Source organism: Epargyreus clarus, unplaced genomic scaffold (assembly GCF_041222505.1).
Source record: "Epargyreus clarus isolate Ecla_fem2 unplaced genomic scaffold, WU_Ecla_fem_2.2 ptg000015l, whole genome shotgun sequence".
NCBI lineage: Eukaryota > Metazoa > Arthropoda > Insecta > Lepidoptera > Hesperiidae > Epargyreus > Epargyreus clarus.
Window position 1 is genome coordinate 11,225,468 of NW_027332223.1, and position 21,058 is coordinate 11,246,525.

At 35.2% G+C, this 21,058-nt stretch overlaps 1 protein-coding gene across 2 annotated transcripts in view; it reads right to left on the reverse strand.

Moving 5' to 3' along the window:
- The window catches only part of mid (midline), a 146,696-nt gene that overhangs the window by 19,330 nt on the left and 106,308 nt on the right, over positions 1 to 21,058 (reverse strand). The window lies entirely within an intron of this gene.

The following is a 21,058-nucleotide window of genomic DNA, read 5'->3' on the forward strand; positions in this document are numbered from 1 at the left end:
GGTATAGAAGTACCCGACAGTGTCAAATTCAGTACCTAACAGGCTAAAGTAGCTCCAGCTCCACATGTACTATTAGGTTAAGTTTACCATTTTAACTAACATTTATTTCTTCACAAGATGTGTTTTATGGAGTTTCTTTCGCCGCTTCTTCTCCGTAACGAATTACTTTGTGAAGAGGCGGTACCTAGATGTATTGACATTCAAAAAGAGCTCTGTAAAGAATCTATTTTGAATAAAAAAAATGATTTGATTTGATTAGGTACCTAATGATTAGGATACAATTTAAAATAGGTAGGTACTACCTTTCTATTACGGCTAAGTACCCATATCAAATACAGTGTAAACTCTTTATAACGAATTTCAAGGGACCGAGCATATTTATTCGTTATAGAGAGTTTTCGTTATAGGGAGGGAGGAGAAAAAATCAACGCAAAACCAATTGCAATCATTTCTGTCACACTTTTTCGTTTCTTTAATGCTTACTGGCCATCTTGACAATTTCAAAGTTGATTTACAACTGATAATACGCGATAGGTGACCATGGTATGTATAGTAACTTAGACAGATAAATTCCTGCAGACAATGTAATCTAAGAATAATGGCACACGTGTTAAGGCAAATAACAAGAACAAAAGCGAAACGTCCGTTTATGAACCCCGTAATCTTTCTTAAAACTTTCGGCACCTCAAAAGGTTACTTTTTTAGCTGCTTATAAAACAATTCCAGTGTAAAAATATTGTTCTCGTCTAAATATTAACGTATTTCTTCGTAATAGAGAGTGACTGTTGCGTTATAAAGAGTGAATCAATGTATGGGTTTTAATGTAAACCAATCAGTTGAACTTATTTCTACGTTATAGAGAGTTTTTCGTTATAGAGAATGACGTTACAAAGAGTTTACACTGTACTTCATTTTCACTACCCATTAGTAGGTGCGAGTCACTGATGAGTCGACACGGTATGGGCGGGGCAGTTTACCGCTCTAATATCCTCACCTGCCTAATGAATCAGCGCCCGCCCAATCAATAATGTTCAACATCTAATAGTTATTAACTAATCAACGATAGGTACATTGGTTTATGGACGGTGTGATTATTTTTAATTAATAGTGTCATTGGCATGTTATAGATAAAACATTTACTAAAGCCATAGGTATGTATGTAGTTGTTTTAAGTAGGTTGTAGTGCATAGGTACGCAGGAGTTGTTTTAGGTAGATCCACTGGTTGTTATAAAAATATTTTAGTAACAGTATGAAGAGTATTAGGTAGGTACACCTAAATAATGTAGTTTGAGTTTAAGATCATAGAATACGGATCACATATATTTAATATAATAAAACTTGTTCCCAACGCCATTAATAAATCGTGCATATACTATTTTATCTACCAAAAATCAAAAATTGACAATTTCTGTGTGCTGCAATGCTCCAATTCGATTTTAGTAAGTACCTAATAGGTAATGGTACCTTAATGGTAAATTAAAATTAATGGTAAATTAAAATTCGATTTTAGTAAGTACCTAATAGGTAATGGTACCTATTAGGTACTTACTAAGATCGAATTTTAATTTAGATCAATAACCAATCTACCTATCCCATGATATGTAGATTGATTTTATTGAAAGGCGTAAATCAATAATTCCTACAAGACAACCTTAACTCAGCATTTATGAGATCTACTAGTTCCACTACTCACTTACATATATTTAGTACCTCCTTAACTATCTACGTATATCTCCATATGTAAGTGATTTGTTTCTCAAAGCGATGAAACATAAGTAACTTTAACATAATACAATCGTTTATAAGTAACTGAAGGATAAAAGATATGAAAAGAAAGTCAGTGTGGACGAGCAATCCATTAAGTAGTTATTTTAACTCGTATAACGAGTACCTACCCATCTAGTAAACATTCCTCTCTGCCTAGTCTTACACTAGATCTGCATAACAAGCAGCGAATACCCACAATCAATACGTTTGAAGGACAACATCAATCACACCTTTGCCAAGATCTATGAGCAATACCAGCTGGCAAGATCATAACTTGTAGACGACACGTAGGGGATGCGGCCGCCCACCTCCCCACACCACGCGATATCAACCTTTAATGAAAGACGAGTAAAGAATATGTTGGGATGGTGAGCTACCACATAGCTATAATTGCGGCAGGGCGGTGGGAGGGCCGTGGGGTGGAGCGGAACATGGCGGACGGTGGGGGCCAGATGGCGGCCGACCGCCGAATGGGTAACACGTCTCAGGCGCCATTTATATTGAAGTCGGGGCGGATAAAACATTTTTATGCAATATTGTAACAAGCAAGACCCGTGTCGATACGTTTAACGAACGATATAATATTGTTTTGCCATGGACCGTTGACTAGATAAATGCTGCATTAATCGTTAATTGTCGGAAACCAAAATATATAACTCTTAATTAAGTAATTAATAAAGTGTGGTGAAATTTTCGTGAAGTCAATATATTGTTAAAATATTTTTATTTCCTTCAAATCTTCGCACAATAAACTGAAGATCTACAAACAAAAATAGTTAATTTATGTTCAATGCCAGCAATTTTTCTTTGCCTACATACATGCTACGCCATTATTTAATTCCTACAAAACGAATACCCCAACTAAATTGATAAATGCGTCTTATCACAATAGGGCATCAGATTAGTTTGTAGATAAACAAAAACGTTTCTCCACGCTGATAAAGTCGTCGATAAACACAAGCAACGTAAACAGGTGTACGGAGGCCGTTCGGTCGCTACTCAATAAGCCGCGTCGATATTTCGATTAGCGCGCCAGCCACGGATTATGGCGGATTTTCGCCTCCGCGATCCACGCCGACAAATTGCCCAATTTGTACCTGCGCGAACTAATTTACGTTAACGAACATCATCGTCTTGATTTAAGTATCTAATATAATCAAGAAGTTAGAAAAATAGTCGTAAAAACTGCCATAGGTAGTTAGAGTCCGCGCCAAACTGCTAGTCCGCTCTGAAGTTGTTGCGAGCAGGTGTAGTCATACAATTTTCTACGGCGACGCGAGTCATTTTTATATTCAGAGCGGACTAGCAGTTTTAATCTAAAAAGTAGGACAGAAATACCAAACAGCAAAAATTTTATCCATTTACCTACTGATGACGGATAATACAATCCATTTACCTACTGATGACGAACAATACAATATTAATGAACGATTTGAAGAAACATAAAATAAAATTACTAAACAAATATTTGTAGGTATAATGTGAACAAATTTAAGTTGGGACGGCCGTCGATTTCGATTAGCGCGCGGTCCGCGGATTACGGCGGATTTTCGCCTCCGCCAACGCCGCGCAGACAAATTGCCTCATTTGTACTTTGTATTCGTGCATAACCTACTGCCGGTGTGCCGGTGGTCTTGCGTGTCGAAATTTTATATTTACGGTATTCTATCTTGTTAAATGTAAATTATTAGCGTTATACAAAGTAAGGTTTATGAAGATAATAAAATATGCGTGTAATAAAGTAATTTTTGGGGAAACGAAAGTGAAAACGAATTTATTGGTTCGGGAAACAACTAATTTTGTGTATATTCAAAAATATCTATTACTGTAGTTGTCCTTATATAATCATAACTTTTTTATTATGAAGACATTATTAGATCATTGCTATACCTAACTACCTACTAACTTTAGACACCGAATGAAAGCGTCCAAACATTCAAGAACTTTATGACGTCATAATCTTCCAAAAATACCAAATCACTCCAACACATCCACAGACATGTAGGTAATTTATTTACGATGTGTTCCTCCATAAATAAAACTTTTATTGTAGATATTATGTCAAATGGTACGACAGAACAAAACTGTGGGCAGCGTATAATATCGTAATTTGATGTAGCCTGTCGGTTACCTAGTAAAAATAATGAATTTATTTATGCAAACAAAACGTATCCATTCAATATAAGATGTCAACAGATTCAAACATTGTTGCGTGGGAGGGGCAGTCGCACGGAACAGTTCTGACGGTAATATTAATTTATTCATTATAATTCTTATTTAATATTTATTTCATTCATTATAATTCTTACACCTAACGTATTAGACATCATGCAAATGGTTTTATTGACTTTATTTTTAAATACATTTTAAATAAACGTTCATTTAATCAATGAAATTATATTTTTTCTTTCATCATAATAATGGTTCTTTTGACTTTAGTTTTAAATAAATTTAAAATAAACATTCATTTTCTTAATGAAATAACATTTTTTGTAGTTAATACCTACCATTTATACTTTAATATTCTACAATGGGCGTTTTATTTCTAAATTATGCATAAAACTTTAATTTTTATTTTCCTGTTTATATATGACTTGTTAATAAAATGAATATTCCGCGTTTTTAGCTCCATCTCCTATGGGCCTGCGATTATTAATTCTAGAATAATATCTATCATAATTATTTTTGAATTAAATATCTAGGCACACTGCCCATATGTCGTTTTGGAAATGCAGTTTACAAAATAACCAGACGAATAGAAAAAATATTCTACGTAATATTAAAACAAAATAGGGAGTTTTATCATCAAAAAGGCTAGAAACTTCGTATTCTTAAAGGACTTTTATTATCCCTAATGACAATAGTAAACTTGAAAATTTAACTTAGAATACCGTCGGACACCTTAAATTATTTATCTTTATTAAATAACTATTCTTCACGACTGTCCATGTCGTCGAGGTTAAGTCAACAGCGTCTGAGCTGAGATACGAACACTTAAAGTAGCGGATTTCAACCATTTACATAACTTATTCAAGAACGACCAGAGTTATGTTTTAATATTTAAACGCTAATGAATATGAAAATTATGATTATTAACACATTTAAATGATATTTACATTTTTTCTTGGGAACTTTTGGCCGGTGTCAGCCTAAAGTAAATGTCACCTACTAATAGTCTTAATTGGAATACAAATATTACGACACTATGCTTGGCAGTTTTGTGATGTAAAATGAAATGAAATGGTTGCAACGTGGGAGACTAAGCATGGTTCGATGGGGAGGCCAGGAGATCACTCTTACACCTATTTCCCATATGAAGCAGTACTTGTCTTTCGGTGGTTTGTGTGGAAGCTAGCTGACTTACAAAGTGACTATTTTAATCCTTCCCAGTTGTAACGCATCTATGATAGACTTCAGGTAGAACCCCTGTTTTATACGGATTTGCTTACAATGTCAATGGGCGGTGACGACTAACCATTCGCAGGAGTGTATGCTCTTTTGCTATTTCAAACTCATAAAAATAACGTAGGTAGGTACACAATGTAGGTATTTATGTAGGCATAGATTCCATGATAAACCTAAATCCGTAGGATTCCTTGACATGTTCAGTAATCGACAGCCCTAAACATGAATAAGCGAAATCAATTACTAACATCAGCGTATTGACGTGTAATATTTTATTACAAGGACCATAACATGACTCAACCACTACAGTTTCACGGAATACAAACATCCAACAAATATTAGGACACATCACTGATTTCAGAGCCCATACAGAGAATATATTGGAAAAGGTCCGTAATAAATGACAGCGCATAAATCACGGCAATACCGAGTAGGCTAGCCTTTAAACCTTTGACAGCTCTCATCTTTTATTAGCACGGTTCTCATATTCAAATCCCAACGACACCTACCATTAAAATAACTTAGACGTGCGTATAACGTTCATCATAATATCGGTGGCAATAAAATATCTTCATATAAAATTCTCGATCGTAAAGAGAGTGACACAGGCAGTCGAGTAAAAAACTGGTAAATTGTTGTTTAACTAGACGCGTCGCCGTCACCCGGGGAGCCACGATAAACGTCACCTCGGAATGAAAAAGGAGGAGTGGATTATTAAAAAACGGCCCCCGATTGAAATGGAGTGAGACAAGAAAGAGAAAAACAAACGGGCCACAAATTGAAGTGAGAAATGCGTTGTCGCGTCGGCCGCCCCCCGCGAGGCTGCGACGGACGACGGACCTCGGGCTAGGGATGCTAGTTGGTAAAGTTATCGATATATCGATCATATCGAAATTTTCAACATAATATCATACGTAGGTAATACAAAAAAAAATCACAAAATATTCAAGCAGGAAGAGCAACCTTTTTTCGACATATTTTTATATTTGGACGAATTAAATTGATTTTTTTCAGTGAAATTTTTCGATATAAATTTATCAATTTATTTGAAAACAATAAAGTCGATAAAAATATCGATATTTTCGAATCGACATTTCCAAACTTGATACACCGTCCCATCCCTACTCATAACGTATCATTACAACATTTGATTAATACCCGGTGTCCTATCATTGGCATCGCGTCATAACGACAGTCGGCGCTCATAACTCTGCTAAATGAGCTCACCTCACACCGGAGTGTATTTGCATACAATACACGCACTACCGGCACCTATTACCCATAGACCACATTCCATCGCTTACTTTACGTCAAAGCTGCATGGGAAAACCATTTAGAGGCTTTCGACTGTAATGAGTAAGTGATAAAAATATAATTTTGGGAAACAATATACTGAAAAACATAAAATTGACGTCATTAGCGATTTATACCAGTGATAGTGTAGTGGATTAAAATAAAACTGAGCATCGCAATAGAGAGCTAGGTACGAAGTTCGAAAACTCGAATTCTTAGCATGCATGCATATTTGATTTTTCAAAGTTATATGACGTACGTATACTAGAAAATTATTTTCTTTAAAAGTCAAAAAAAAAACTTGAGTAAGATGAGGAAGATTTAAGAGTTAAAAAAGTTACTAAAGGTGAAGTTGTTGCAGGCAGATGCAGCCATACAATTTACTATGACGACGCGATTCATTTCTATATTCAGAGCGGACTAGCAGTTTAGCGCGGACTATACCTAGTTTAAATTGATTTAAACTGTGTTGACACTATCAGCATGATGAACTATGTCCTCATCATTTTTATTCTGTGAGTAAACTATTCCCAACAGTGACGGTAGATCTTTAGTGAACAATGACGTACATTTCATGACATCACTGATGTGTGTTCAAGATTATTTATCTACAATAACTATCATAGGAAATTAAAGGTTTTTAGTGTTACAAAAATACCTCGCGAGTAATAAAATGTGATGTTTAGTAAGAGTTGAAACTAGTGATGTGACAACAGACAGGCTCGTAAACATTTTGACGTTTAAAGCAAACAATTCGAATGTAAATCAATCTGCAAGGTCTTCAGCTGGCTATTAAATGTAAATAATGAATGTATGCATACGAAGGACTAGTATAAATAATATCGAAACACCACTAAGATAGAGGGAATAAAACAGAAAATATTTATTTATGAATTTCTTTCCGTCATGAAAGTAAATCACTTTAAGAAAATATAACGTAGGATTGCATCACGAATTCTTAACGACCCGACACAGTGTCGTGGGATGACGAGGTGTCGTGATTTTTTACGATACAATCAATACGACATTGTATCTTTATACGACACCGTGCCCTATGTACGTGGTTATAGCTCATATTATTTTGGTTTTATCTTAATTTCTGATTTGGTTTTATCTTAATTTTAGATTAGATTCTTCATATACGTACTTACTACCTTCTTTATGTGCCTCACTGTTCAGATTGTAAAAAGACAAAGATGTTAACTTACTTGATTAATAAATAATCATAAGGTGCCTCTGTAACATCTTTCATCACTTACAAAGTTCATTGAACCTATTACTTTCGTATGACATCGACACGACTAAATGCCCTTCCATTCTTCAGATATTTATGTCATTCTTTACCCTTACACATTTATACTCCTTACATCTAAAGCCCTATAAATGCATAGTTCAATACAAAGTTACATGGAAATGTGTGCATTGACGTAAACCAAGGTAATCGCCCGTCCATTAACAAGTTCACAAATACATACCTCAAAATTACTATAAAAATAAATAAATAAAATAAAAATAGCCTTTATTTCTACTATATCCTATACTTACATATTATAATTAATGTTACTTAAGATAACAACTTTCAATTTACTTTTTTTACTTGTAAATTACTATACATACTTTTTTTTATAAAATAAATATTTAGTGATTTTTAACAAATAAACTATTTCTAACAAAACATTGTAAGTAAAGTAATTTTAAATATTAAATATAGTAGTCGCCTCTTCGGCGTAGGCCTCTCCTAAACTTTTCCATTTATCACGTTCCCGTGCCTCACGCATCCATAAGGGTCCACGTCTCTTGTTAAAGATGTCATTCCACCTTTTACTTGGTCGTCCTCTTTTCCTTTTCATGTCTCTTGGTATCCATTCCGTTAGTCGTTTTGCCCACCTGGTATTATTCATCCTACAGATATGCCCTGCCCAGTGCCATTTGAGTAGCCTTATTCTTTTCGTTACATCTACTATTTTAGTTTTTTTTCTGATGCTGATATTACTAACTTTATCTGATAGTTTTAGACCAAGCATACTTCTTTCCATCTTACGTTGGCAGATGGCCATTTTATCTTCGTCTTGTTTCCTCAATGACCACGTCTGGCATCCATATGTTAGACAAGGCAATATCGTTATTTCGTAGAGTTTTTTCTTAATATTACTACCGACTTGTAATTTGCAACATTGTAAGGTTGCGATGGAAGAGCTGAATCTTTTACTGCAAAAGGTTCTCAAAGTTATTTAGCCTATAGAACTCCTTTAGACTCACTGGACCGAAGGTAGCTAGCTAGCTCTGAAATTTTTGAAATAAATTTAACTTTTTTTGTTAATTTTGTAGAAGTCAATCAAACGGGTAGAAATAAGAACAAAATAATCGATGTAGTGTAGTCTAGATTGGTACTAGGTAGGTTACGATTTCAATTTGAAAATATTAAAATATCGCGAATCAGCACTCCTCTACCGTTACAAATTCCGCCTTTCTGTGTTTTTCACCATACACGGCTCCAGCACCCACAAGGGGACCTAACCGCACACTTTGAGAAACACTGGCTTACTACTTACTCGTATAAACGGCATCTGAGCTAACGATCTTCTGGCTAAATGCACGACTTAGCGCGATGCTAAACACAATCGTCGCAAATTGGGATCCTACGTAAGTTAGTCTTCCTCTGTCATTAGGAACCATCGCAGACTAAGTTTAGTACTGTCATATGGACACTAACGGAATAAACGTTGGGTGAAAGTATGTATTTAGTTTTACGTTTGCGCGGCACCTTTGTTGTTTCAATTTTATATTCCTAGGTAACTTTACGTTTATGATTTAAGATTATTATTCTCGGGAATTACTAAGTATTGAAATCAACGAAAACATAACTATAAAATCTATCTATGAAGTCATACAAAGCTTTTGTACCTTCATAGCTTTACATTACGTTTTTTTTTTTTGTGAGATTTAAAGATTACACTTAAATAATACACACACCCAGACCGTAATTAGAAATCCTTTTTCTTAATATGATAAAAACTGGTTGAATCGAACCCGGGACCTTCAGTGTACCAAACCGGTACGGTAAACACTACCATACGCTAACTGTATTCTCAAAAACATAAGCACTTCATTGAAAACATGTCATAGATGACATTTCAAAACAACAAAATATTCGTAGTTGAACATTCCACATACCTACTTAGATTACAAAAAATAAGTCAAACACATTAATATTTTAAAATTTAAAATTCAATATTAATAATTATTTATTCATTCATTCTAAATTACGTAACTCTAAAATGGAACATTAGCAATGTTACGTATTCGAAACTAATTTTGACATGTAACATTAGTTTACATTTTGACGTGTAACATTGGTGAGTGCCATTAATCAAAATCACGTAAACATGACGTCGTTTACATTTCGATATCATGTTCCGATAGTGTAATGTTTGGATCTTCAATAACACTTAGAGCTCAGCTGCTTACAAGACCTTTAAAGTTAGTTGACTTTTCGTAAGATTGAGCACGAAGCACGAAATCCATCTGATGGAATGATCACTCACGCCTAATACATAACTAATATGAATAACCACAATTTTACACTATGTAATTTATGAGTGTACTTACCTACTTAGTAGGTATAGGTAAATAAAAAATCCAATAGAAATAAAAAAAAAACATAATTGAAAAACTCAGCAATACCATTTACAAAGAAAATACCACTAAAAAGTCTAAGAACCATTCAAGTGACCTTAAATACAAAAAAATACTTATCAAAATCGATTAAGCCATCTAAAAAAATAATTACGAACACATACCATAACTTTTTATACATTATTATAAGATAAGATAATACATTTTAAAAATTTCGTATTAAATACGTCACTTGTGCGCCCTTAACGTCACTTACTCCAAGATAGATAACATCGATAGTTTACTGCGACCAACGTTTTTAATCGTTCATCAAAATCGCATAAAAATCGTTAACATTCGATATCATGTACCGATAAGATGGACCCTTTAGGCCGAGACGCACCGGCCACTTCCGCTTGTGTGTATTGGCCTTATTATGACATAAATATAATTCATGGGGTCGCTACCTAGTGCAGTCCCTACTTTGTATTCGTTTTGACGTTGAGGACGATTAGGGGGTTAATTTTAATAATATATGATAGTTATTTATAACTATGAGTTTTTATAACCCTAAAGTAACAAATAAGCATGCAGTCCACTTGATGGTACGTGGTCACTACTGCCTATGGACATCTGTAACTAACTCCATATACCGAGAACAGAAATTCTAACTAAAGCCGATCTCAAATGCTACTCCTAAAGAAAGATGGTAGTAGTGGTGGTTTGAAGGTGGTAGAACCCTTTGTGGTTCGACTCCGGCAGCACCGCCAAACCTATTTCTGCCTAATAACAGCAATGTTGCAGTTATTAGGCGCTGCTGTGTTCCGTTTAGAAGGGTGTGATAAGGGGACATACTTTTCCGAGACGTTCCAGCTTAGTCCTCAGAGGTAGCGGCGCATCTGTGACCAACCTCAGGTAGGAATATCTAATCCTATCTGGCATTGATTATAGATGTCCATGGGCGGCAGTAGCCACTTACCATCAGGTGGACTGCATGCTCGTCTGCTACTCCTATATTATGTAAAAAAAGATGAATCAGAGGGCTAATATGGTTGCCTCTTCGATTAAACTATGTTCTATGCTTCTATGTGTGTTCTTTATCTTTTAACATAACATTCTAATTCTTCACTATGCAGGAATCCGCGCGCAACGCGGATTAAAAATAAAACTAAATTGATGAGTTGAGTACCAAATAGACACCAGCGACACCTTGTGCAAGAATTTGCAAATCGTTGAATGTTAATGTCATCGAGGGGGGCTATTCTATGAATTTCATTACGAAACGCATCTAGATCTCTTCTTATTCACTAGGTCAGGGGTCGGCAACCTGCGGCTCGTGAACCACATGAGGCTCTTTAGTTCCATGCACAAATATCAAATCAAATCATTCATTTGCAAATATGATTTAATTTATAAAAAAAATTGTTCCTACAAGTTACATTGTTTAGTAAAGTTTAAATTTTCTATTTGAATAACCATGCCATGGCTTAGTTAATCGTGTGTTGAAAATGTTAACTTGTTTTAATTTTTTACTGAAATAAAAAGTGATTATATTAATAATACCATACACATTGTATCTAATTTGTTATGAATAAACACTATTTATGTATGAATAAATATAGATGTTAGTTATGAATAAAAATATATTTTTTGTGTTAAATAACTTTATTTATGCAAGTACTATTTATTGCTAGCGAGAAATAATTTTGTCACTCTTAAAAAAAACTTTGAAATTTTGGCTCTTCTAACGGAAAAGGTTGTCGACCACTGCACTAGGTGAAGATGGCTCGGCATAATTGGTGAACGGCAACGCACCGCGGGAGTTCCACTGGCACCGACTTATTAATTTATATAACATTTTACGCTTATTCACTAACTAAAATCACCTGTCCCCATACCGTTTTATAATCACCTTATCTCTGTATACGTTAACAAGGAGAAAATATCAACAGTAATTAAAACGCAAACGGTCGCTCGAATTGATGTTAGTTTGTTCATTAAGACGACGGAACGAGCCGCTGAGGGGTTTATTAATTTTTATTATTGTTGTACGATGTTGTTAAAAATAACCTCTTTTAACGCAGATTTTGGCTTTTTTCACAACCACGACCAATTTTTGATCGTATTTTAATGGTACAGATTTTGTTTTGCACAACCACGACCTGTACAATCTTTGATTGTAAGACAGTGTGACGGTAGCGGAGCGGCTGTACCTAACAGCCGGCAGGCGGGCCAACGCAAGCAGTTGAAGGTTTGAAGGTGGTAGAACCCTTTGTGGTTCGACTCCGGCGGCACCACCGCCACATCTATTTCTACCTAATAATAGCAGTGTTAGGCGCTGCTGTGTGCCGTTTTGAAGGGTGTGGTAAGGGAGACATACTTTTCCAAGGCGTTCCAGCTCAGGAGTAGCGGCGCATCTTTGCCCGACCTCAGGTAGGAATATCTGATCCTATCTGGGGTCGATTTCAGATGTCCATGGGCGACAGTAGCCACCTACCATCAGGTGGACGTTTGCTACTCGTCTGCTACTCCTATATTATAAAAAAGTAGACATCGAAATGATATATTACTTTTATATCCTCGTTCTATGTTACGCGTCCATGCACAGACCTGATACAAATACAGGTCTGTGTCCATGTCATCTCACAGGAAATTTTAAGAGTATTAAAACAATAATCATATAACACTTAGATTAAGTACAATGCAATTGTGAAGTTCAATTATGATTAACTTTTCCTTAGATCTCGTTTATGTTTGGCTAAAACTCATATGGTGCTTACTCACACCTACTTTTACATTTATACATTATTCCGTGGTAGTTTGACTACCAACAAAGTACAATAAAAATAATATTTATTATCTTAAAACTTCATACATCTTGGTTGACTCAAACCGAATGAATTTCAATGGCCTTTTTGATTATGTGCAGAAAACCTGTCATTACCTTGGATGTGCATGTGATGCATGCTTATAATGGCCATATTTTTATTACTTTAAAAAAGGACACATTTGCTATTAACGGATTTTTGGGTCAAAATTCGAAATATGGTACATTTTATTTCAGTAGCGTTTAGCGAAGGTTTGAAATGAATTTAATACACCCGCTCAATAAGGAATTAGTCGACAAAAAAGGTTTTGAAGACTAAGTATTCTCTGAAATGTGTGTCTCTACAATTTGAAAAAAGCAAGGTCCTCCGATTTACACTTTTGCTATCAAAATGTTTTAATATTTCCAAAAACAGGACATTTTAGCGTCCCCATATTCTTCGATACAGTAGAACAGAATAGCTGGTACATTCAGGACAGTCCCATTCAAAACAGTACCTATGGTTACATCCATCTGCGTATAATCACCCCATTTGGGACGAAAGAGAGTAAGCGATAAAAACCACTGTGTACACATCTTAAGTGTATTATAATTGCTGATCCTACATTGCATAAAATAAACACGGTGCATCTAACGACATAATACCCATGGAATAACGACATAATGCATGGAATATATGGGATAAATGGCGGTGATAATGGGACGTGCATCGCGGACTGTCAGATTAACGGGTTCTGCTCAATCATGACGATAGTATTTTGGTACATCTTATATATAAAATTCTCATGTCACAATGTTAGTTAACGTACTCCTCCGTAATGGCTTTACCGATTTTCACCAAATTTTATATGCATATTCAGTAGGTCTGAGAATCGGCTACTATCTATTATTTCATACCCCTAAGTGATAAGGGTTGTTCACCCTTAACATTTTTTTATTTATATGGCAACACAACATTTGCCGGGTCAGCTAGTTTTATTATAAAGGCAAGGTATGTGTATACGTTTATGAAAACGCTCAGAAGGGATTCCAGGAATACAATTTATTCCATAATCATCAACATTTACATACATCTACATCGACATCTACATATAGATACATCTTTATCGACTAATTTATCACGTCTCCATTATAAAAGACTGCAAAAGCCAGTTGACAATTCATAACTCAAAGCAAGACTGAACAGTGAACATTCTAAAAATATAAAATGGCTCGACTTGACGGAGGCACTGCCGTGCTTCCAGGTAGAAAAGTATTTAATAAGTGACGTAAAGTATTAACAACCAGCAACATAAATGGATCAATGTGATGTGCCTGTAACACGTTACTTATGAATTTGTAAAGGTTCCGCACTATCTGTCCTAAGAGATCAGAGAGTTACATGTTATAAGGAGAGTTACATGTCCAATTATTTATCATAGGGGAAATATGCGCACACATGCTACGTTTGGAATTGACGATCGACGATTTCGCTGCTTTTCGGAAGCCACATGCAGTGATAAACACATACAACTGAACCCAAAAAAACGTAATGCAGCATAGAAGTAATCGCCAAAACGCAAATCACCTTTTTTATAATATAGGAGTAGAAGACGAGCATGCAGTCCACCTGATGGTAAGTGACTGCCCCTCATGGACATCTGTAATCATCCCCAGATAGGATTAGCTATTCCTACATGAAATTGCCACAGATGCGCCGCTACCCCTGAGGACTAACCTGGAATGCCTCGGAAAAGTATGTCTCCCTTACCACACCGTTCAAACGAGAACACAGCAGCGCTTAGCACTATTGTTAATAGGAAGAAATACGTGAGGCGGTAGTACCGCCGGAGTCGAACCACAAAGGGTTCTACCACCTTAAAACCACGTATGTTAAGAGACGGACATCTGCAAGATTCATCCACGAATTGACATTCTATAAAAGCTAAGTTATAATAACAGATAATTATACCTTCATTTACGGTACGCATATGGTAACATATCGCATTCAATGCCATTAATCAAAAGCAAACGAAATTCTGAAAATATCGTTATAATTACTACTTCGACCTTTTCATTATGTAGTTTTAACAATACTCATTATTTTAATAAACGGCCAAAAAGCTACTCATAAATCATCAGGACCGTTCGTCATTAGTATCAGGGGGCGAATGCTGAACAATTTCCATATTTTCATTAATTAGGCTCAGTCATGAGAAATTTGGTTGTTGGTTTAGGTAAGTTGGGATTGCTTACAAATTATTTGGTTATAATTAATAACACTTCATAATTCAGCGACAAACGCACTAACTTTTAATCTAAGTCACACTTAGTAGGTACTCACACAGGGCAAAAGCACTACTTTCAATCTAACGATTACTTAGTTTTTTTTCTTTTTTTTTATAATATAGGAGTAACAGACGAGCATGCAGTCCACTTGATGGTAAGTGGGTACTGCCGCCCATAGACATCTGTATTCAACCCCAGATAGGATTAGATATAATCTGACCTGAAACCTGAGGTCGGCCACAGATGCGCAGCTACCATTGAGGATTAAGCTGGAACGCCTCGGAAGTCTGTCTCCCTTATCACACCCTTCAAAACGGAACACAGCAGCGCCTTATACTGCTTTTATTAGGTAGAAATAGGTGTGACAGTGGTGCAGCCGAAGTCGAACCACAAAGGGTTCTACCAAAATTCTTACAGGCTTGTGTTTGCAGGCAGAATTTTGTTTTTACTCTTGTATTGATTGTCGCGTGAGATGAGAGATCGCAGAGTTACATGGACTTCTCGGTAAGATATGTCGGTTGTATAATGTCCCATAATCAATCCGTAATTTAGAAAATAATTTTCTTTATATACTTTATTTCTACCTATGGTACCTACCTACCCCTGGAGTCAAAGTAGAAACAATATATAAATACTAACCTGTGAATCAATTCGTTTTAAAAGTCTGATATAATGATTACGAACAACCATTACTTCATCACTGCCTCATTTCCGAGGACATATATCTTAATCATTAGATAATCATTTCGTCTAAATGTTACCTTCGCCATCAAAGAAAATTTTGTACATTAATTTCGCTAATTCATTTTTAATAAGCACTTTACTGCTATTAACAGAAACAGTAACATTTCTGTATTTTTCATTAACAGTCATAAATAATAAAAATAATTGATACGTTTAAAAATACGATAGGTATTATTAGTACACTGGGCACACACTACATAGTTTCGACTTTCGATACATCGGTCAATAGACCCACCGCACAATCGCAACCCGTCATCGCTCGTGCGACCGTTCTCATGAATTGTAACTGTGACCCCGATTCCGGCACACGAAATAGTATTAAGCCTTTGCTAACCCTTAAATTACGTCCGGTCCTTAATATACCCACTGCAATTTTATTTCTTAATTCCATATTATCAACGATATCGTATTTTGAATTATCGCTACGCAATAATCGCTGCGAATTCCTTATTAAATGCCTCGCCCCTTTGAAACATTGCGCTGCGCTACATTGAATTCGAAAGACAGGATGTTTGATATTTAAAAAATGTTGTAGTTATATGTGGTGAAGATAAATAGTTTGTATTAAGTTATTTTTAACATAACACATTTATTATGTTAGAATCTACCTAGAGCTAATTTGGTGTTATATTTAATATACGCTACTGATAAACTTAATACTTATAGGTAAGCATAATAATCAATTTTCATAGAACAAAGTTAAACATTTCAACTGTTGAAGGCACAAGGTTAAGAATTAACATATCGCTTGAATGCGAAGTTATTTTCGTATTATACGAATGAGGCACTTAAATCGCGGCCCAATGATTAATTCGACGGTTCCACGGAGTTTTTGTTCCACAATTAGGCGATCCGCGCGTGCGGTGTCGACTTGCGTGGCCGATACATTGTTATAGGTATTTACGACCCACTCGCGCGGTTTCCGTGTTTACTAATTTATTGCTAATTACAGGTTTTTGCTGTTTCCACTTCTACATAAATGGTGATAGTCTGTTTGTGTAATCTGGCTTTCCAAACCAATCGTATGTTATTGTTAAAACATGTGATTGTAAATTTTGCCAGTTTGAACTTATACAGCAGTAGAAACCTGTGTCTAGCATCAGACATTAATTATTTGATTATGGGTGATCCTATTTCTTAAAGAACTTAATAATTTTGAACATAAGACAATATTTTTGCTAAAAAATTAACATAAAAATAAGAGCTGTGCCTGCATAGGGAAAACATTAAAATGCAAATGAAGCAACGCTTTCTACACTCATAATATCTTAATTGTAATTAAATAATAAATGTGTACCTAAAAATAAATAGCCTCACATTAGAATTACCGGTGTTATGAATGGCTTAGTCATATACAAATATCTACAAACCCTGAACATAAATCTAATTTCATCATTCAGTAATCTGATTGAATCCGGGAGCCTCTGCAAATCAACTCGATATGATGGCGCTCTGCCTCGAAAATCAATTGTAAACCAATTGCAAACATAACTATCAAAGTACAATCCTGACCTAATTCAATTAAAGCTACTTTGTACCGTAACTAATAACGTGATCACTATCGGTCTTTGCACTATGGGAAATCCAATTACGTTGCTCATACGTTAGTGAAAGACGGTCCATCTATCATGGGACTCCGCCCAAACCGTTCCATTCCGTTTCTCACTTGGACCTTGTAATAAACTCCTGATTTTGTAAAGAATACGAGGTTTTAAGCTTTGATAATTTTCGTGACAGAATAAAAGATTTAAAAATATTTTATGGTTGGGTACTTATTAACCAACTGCAAGGAAGGGTTATGTTTTCGTTCTTAAGTTAGTCAAGTGTTCTTACAAATTAAAAAAAAGAAAAAAATACTTTTAATAGGCATGGTTATTAAAATATCAAATTTAAGACCTAATCATAAGCTTTCCATATTATTATTATTTCTTTGTCAAAAAGCGAATTTTTGGTTCTACTAACTTTATTTTTAGTGCCTTCTTAATATATATTTAATTACGCTATATTATACACACCGTGACGGAAAGTGCACGATATCTATCGTTGTGTGCACTGAAAGTCAATTATACTCAATTACACTATTTTTCGATAGAGTCGCTCCATCCATCATACCGCCCCGCCCAGCGTTCCGACCCGATGGGCGCTGGCCTGCCACTATCACGGGTGGAATACAAATAAGACAGATATAAGTATGCGTATGTGGATATGTGAGTAGAATTTAATTGTTTTGAATTGATTTACCCCCGGAAATCGAACAATTTACGAAAGAAGTTGTTTTTTTTTTAAATATAAAAAAGTATGAAATACAGAATATTTTTTTTATTAAATTCAAACTAGCTAACCACTTCCTCTATCGAAAGGAGTGGAATACAAATAATACAGTATAGGTATGTGGGTATGTGAGTGGAAAGTCATTGTTTTGAATTGATTTAACCCCGAAAATAGAATAAATATACAAAAGAAGTTTTTTATAAATATAGAAAACTGTATAAAATAGAATACATCGTGTTTTTTCATTCAACTCAAGGTAGCTAACCACTTTTGCTAAAATAATTAATTAAAATATTTATAAATATATTTAAACGAACTATCTAAATTGAGCATTCAGCTATAGAAGTAAGTACCTACGCATGAAATAATAAAAAACTATAAACGTTTTCTAAAAACCTTTAATTAAAAGCTTCAATGAAAAGAAAAAGTCAATAATTAATTTATGAATGAACTTTATTTCGCACTAACTACGCATATAAACCATTATTCATATTCACTCATATTTCTTAACATTTACCTTCCTACATCAGCATAAATTTAATCATCCGCCTAGCCGCTACATTTGTCCGGACCCTTAACTGGATTTTATTGACTCGTAACGACAATTCAATAACCCCAAGATGACACGATAACATCATTATTGATATCGAGCTAGATAACGGGAACGTAATAATTACCTGTGTCAGTGTTTCTCAAAGTTTTATATAAACGTTAAAGTTACTCAGAGTTGTTCTTTATTGTTTACTCGTGGATTAAGCAGGAAGATGATTTTTTCTTTTATATTTGTACGCTCCCTGATCGCAAGTTAAATTAGATTGACTTCTTTCCTGATGTTTAAGTCGTTGTATCGTTAAAAATAGCTGTCGCTGTTTTAATGAGCCCGATGTAGATAATGACATCTTATCTTCGCAGTGACAAAGTGTAAATAAAACAAAGTCAAAAATCAATTTGTCGTTTAAAAAAAGGACCGTACCCCTTAAGTAACGCCAGTTAATAGTAATACTATGTTAATCATGAACCTTTGTCGTTGCTTTGAAAACTAAAAGGGGTAAGCGCTAAGTTTGAGAAACGCTGACTTATGTGAATATTAATGAGCAGTAAATTATATGACACGCAATTCTCGATCTATTATTCATGACAACTTTTCATAACTGTCACATTGTCAGTGTCTTCATAAGTTCACGTACCATCTTAGTCACTTAGTGCGATCTGTGTCACTGGTGCAATTTTATAGTCTATTGCAAAAAAAGTTGAGATATTGTAGATCAATTTAAAATGGTTTATTAGTAGGGTAATTGTACATAAAATATTAATAGGTATCCTATTTTTTTTCATGTACGAAAAGAAAAACAAATATTTAGGAAACGAGATGCCCTTGTACCTAAAATATGAATGTACTAATTATTTTAATGACAAGCAAAACAAATATTAAAGAAATTGTTCCATTGTAACATGTATTTGTATTTTACAAATTCAGAAACAATAAAATTACAGAAAAAGTTCAGTAATCAAAACTTTTTGTTTGATTACGTACAGACACAAAAAGGCCAGACACGGATTTCAATAAATGCCAAGTTTTACTTATAACATTGATTTTTTCCCGTAACTCCAGTAGCTTACACTTATCCGCAACAGTATGACTATTAGCCACTAACTAACTTCTCGGTACTAGCAGGAGCCCTATAAGTGACATTTGCGGGCACCTGCGCGTGCGCACGCCGGCTGTCGCGCGCGACATCTGCGACTAATTTGTTGCGAACGCTCATTACGGCCCCGGGCCGAGGTGTCGCCGCACCGCAATTTCACCCGTAATTCTATGTTGGCCAAGTGCAAGTTGAACGAACAGAAAAGGTTCCGTACCACCAAAAAATTAATTATATATTGGCCAAATGGAAGGCGAAAGAACACTGAAGGTTCCGTACCACCTAAATTTTCATATTATTTTTAGTATGTTATTATAGCAGCCATTGAAGTAAATCTGCGACTAATTTGTTGCGAATGCTCATTACGGCCCCGGGCCGAGGTGTCGCCGCACCGCAATTTCACCCGTAATTCTATATTGGCCAAATGGAAGGCGAAAGAACACTGAGAGTTCTGTACCACCGAAATTTTCATATTATTTTTAGTACGTTATTATAGCAGGCTTTGCAGTAAATGCATTGGAAATTGAATTGTCTACTTATTCCGGTTCAATGAATATAGTGATTCAATAGGAAAACGTCGAATAGTAGCTGTTACTCGTATGGCGACTACAATTTATTTTAAACTTTTGTTTATTTGTCGTTATATCGGCTACAGTTATACATACTCTATAAAAATCGAGTATCTATCTATAACGCTTCAGGAGATAGAACCCTGTGACAGACAACAGACAGCGGAGTCATAGTAATAGGGTTTTTACCTTTGAGTAGGGAACCCTAAAAATCGCCACACGCACACGGAAGTATAGATAGCAACGCGAATCATCCCGAAGGCGTCCCTTTTAATTTATGTGCGATGTAAGGTGTTTATTATGTCACACTTTTTTGCTGGAGTACCTACTGTTTTAGCGCAACTATTTGCAGTTTAATTATTTATTAAAAGGTTAGATTATTTATTACTTTATGACTATTCAAGCTATTTCCTGTGGTCTTGAATAGAGAAACGTGAATAAATATCCATTATGTGCTGAAATTAAGTTCCGCTGGTTATTTATTGAATGTTGAACTAAGTAATTTGAATTGTGCGTGATAGGTAGGTACCATTATTCCCTGGATAATGTTTAGTCAACGTTGTTTTTGTTGAATTTTAAAACATACAGAATGTCCGCCTTCTATCGGAAACCTCGGCGTAATAGAGGCTATGTAGGAACACAGTTACATTTAATA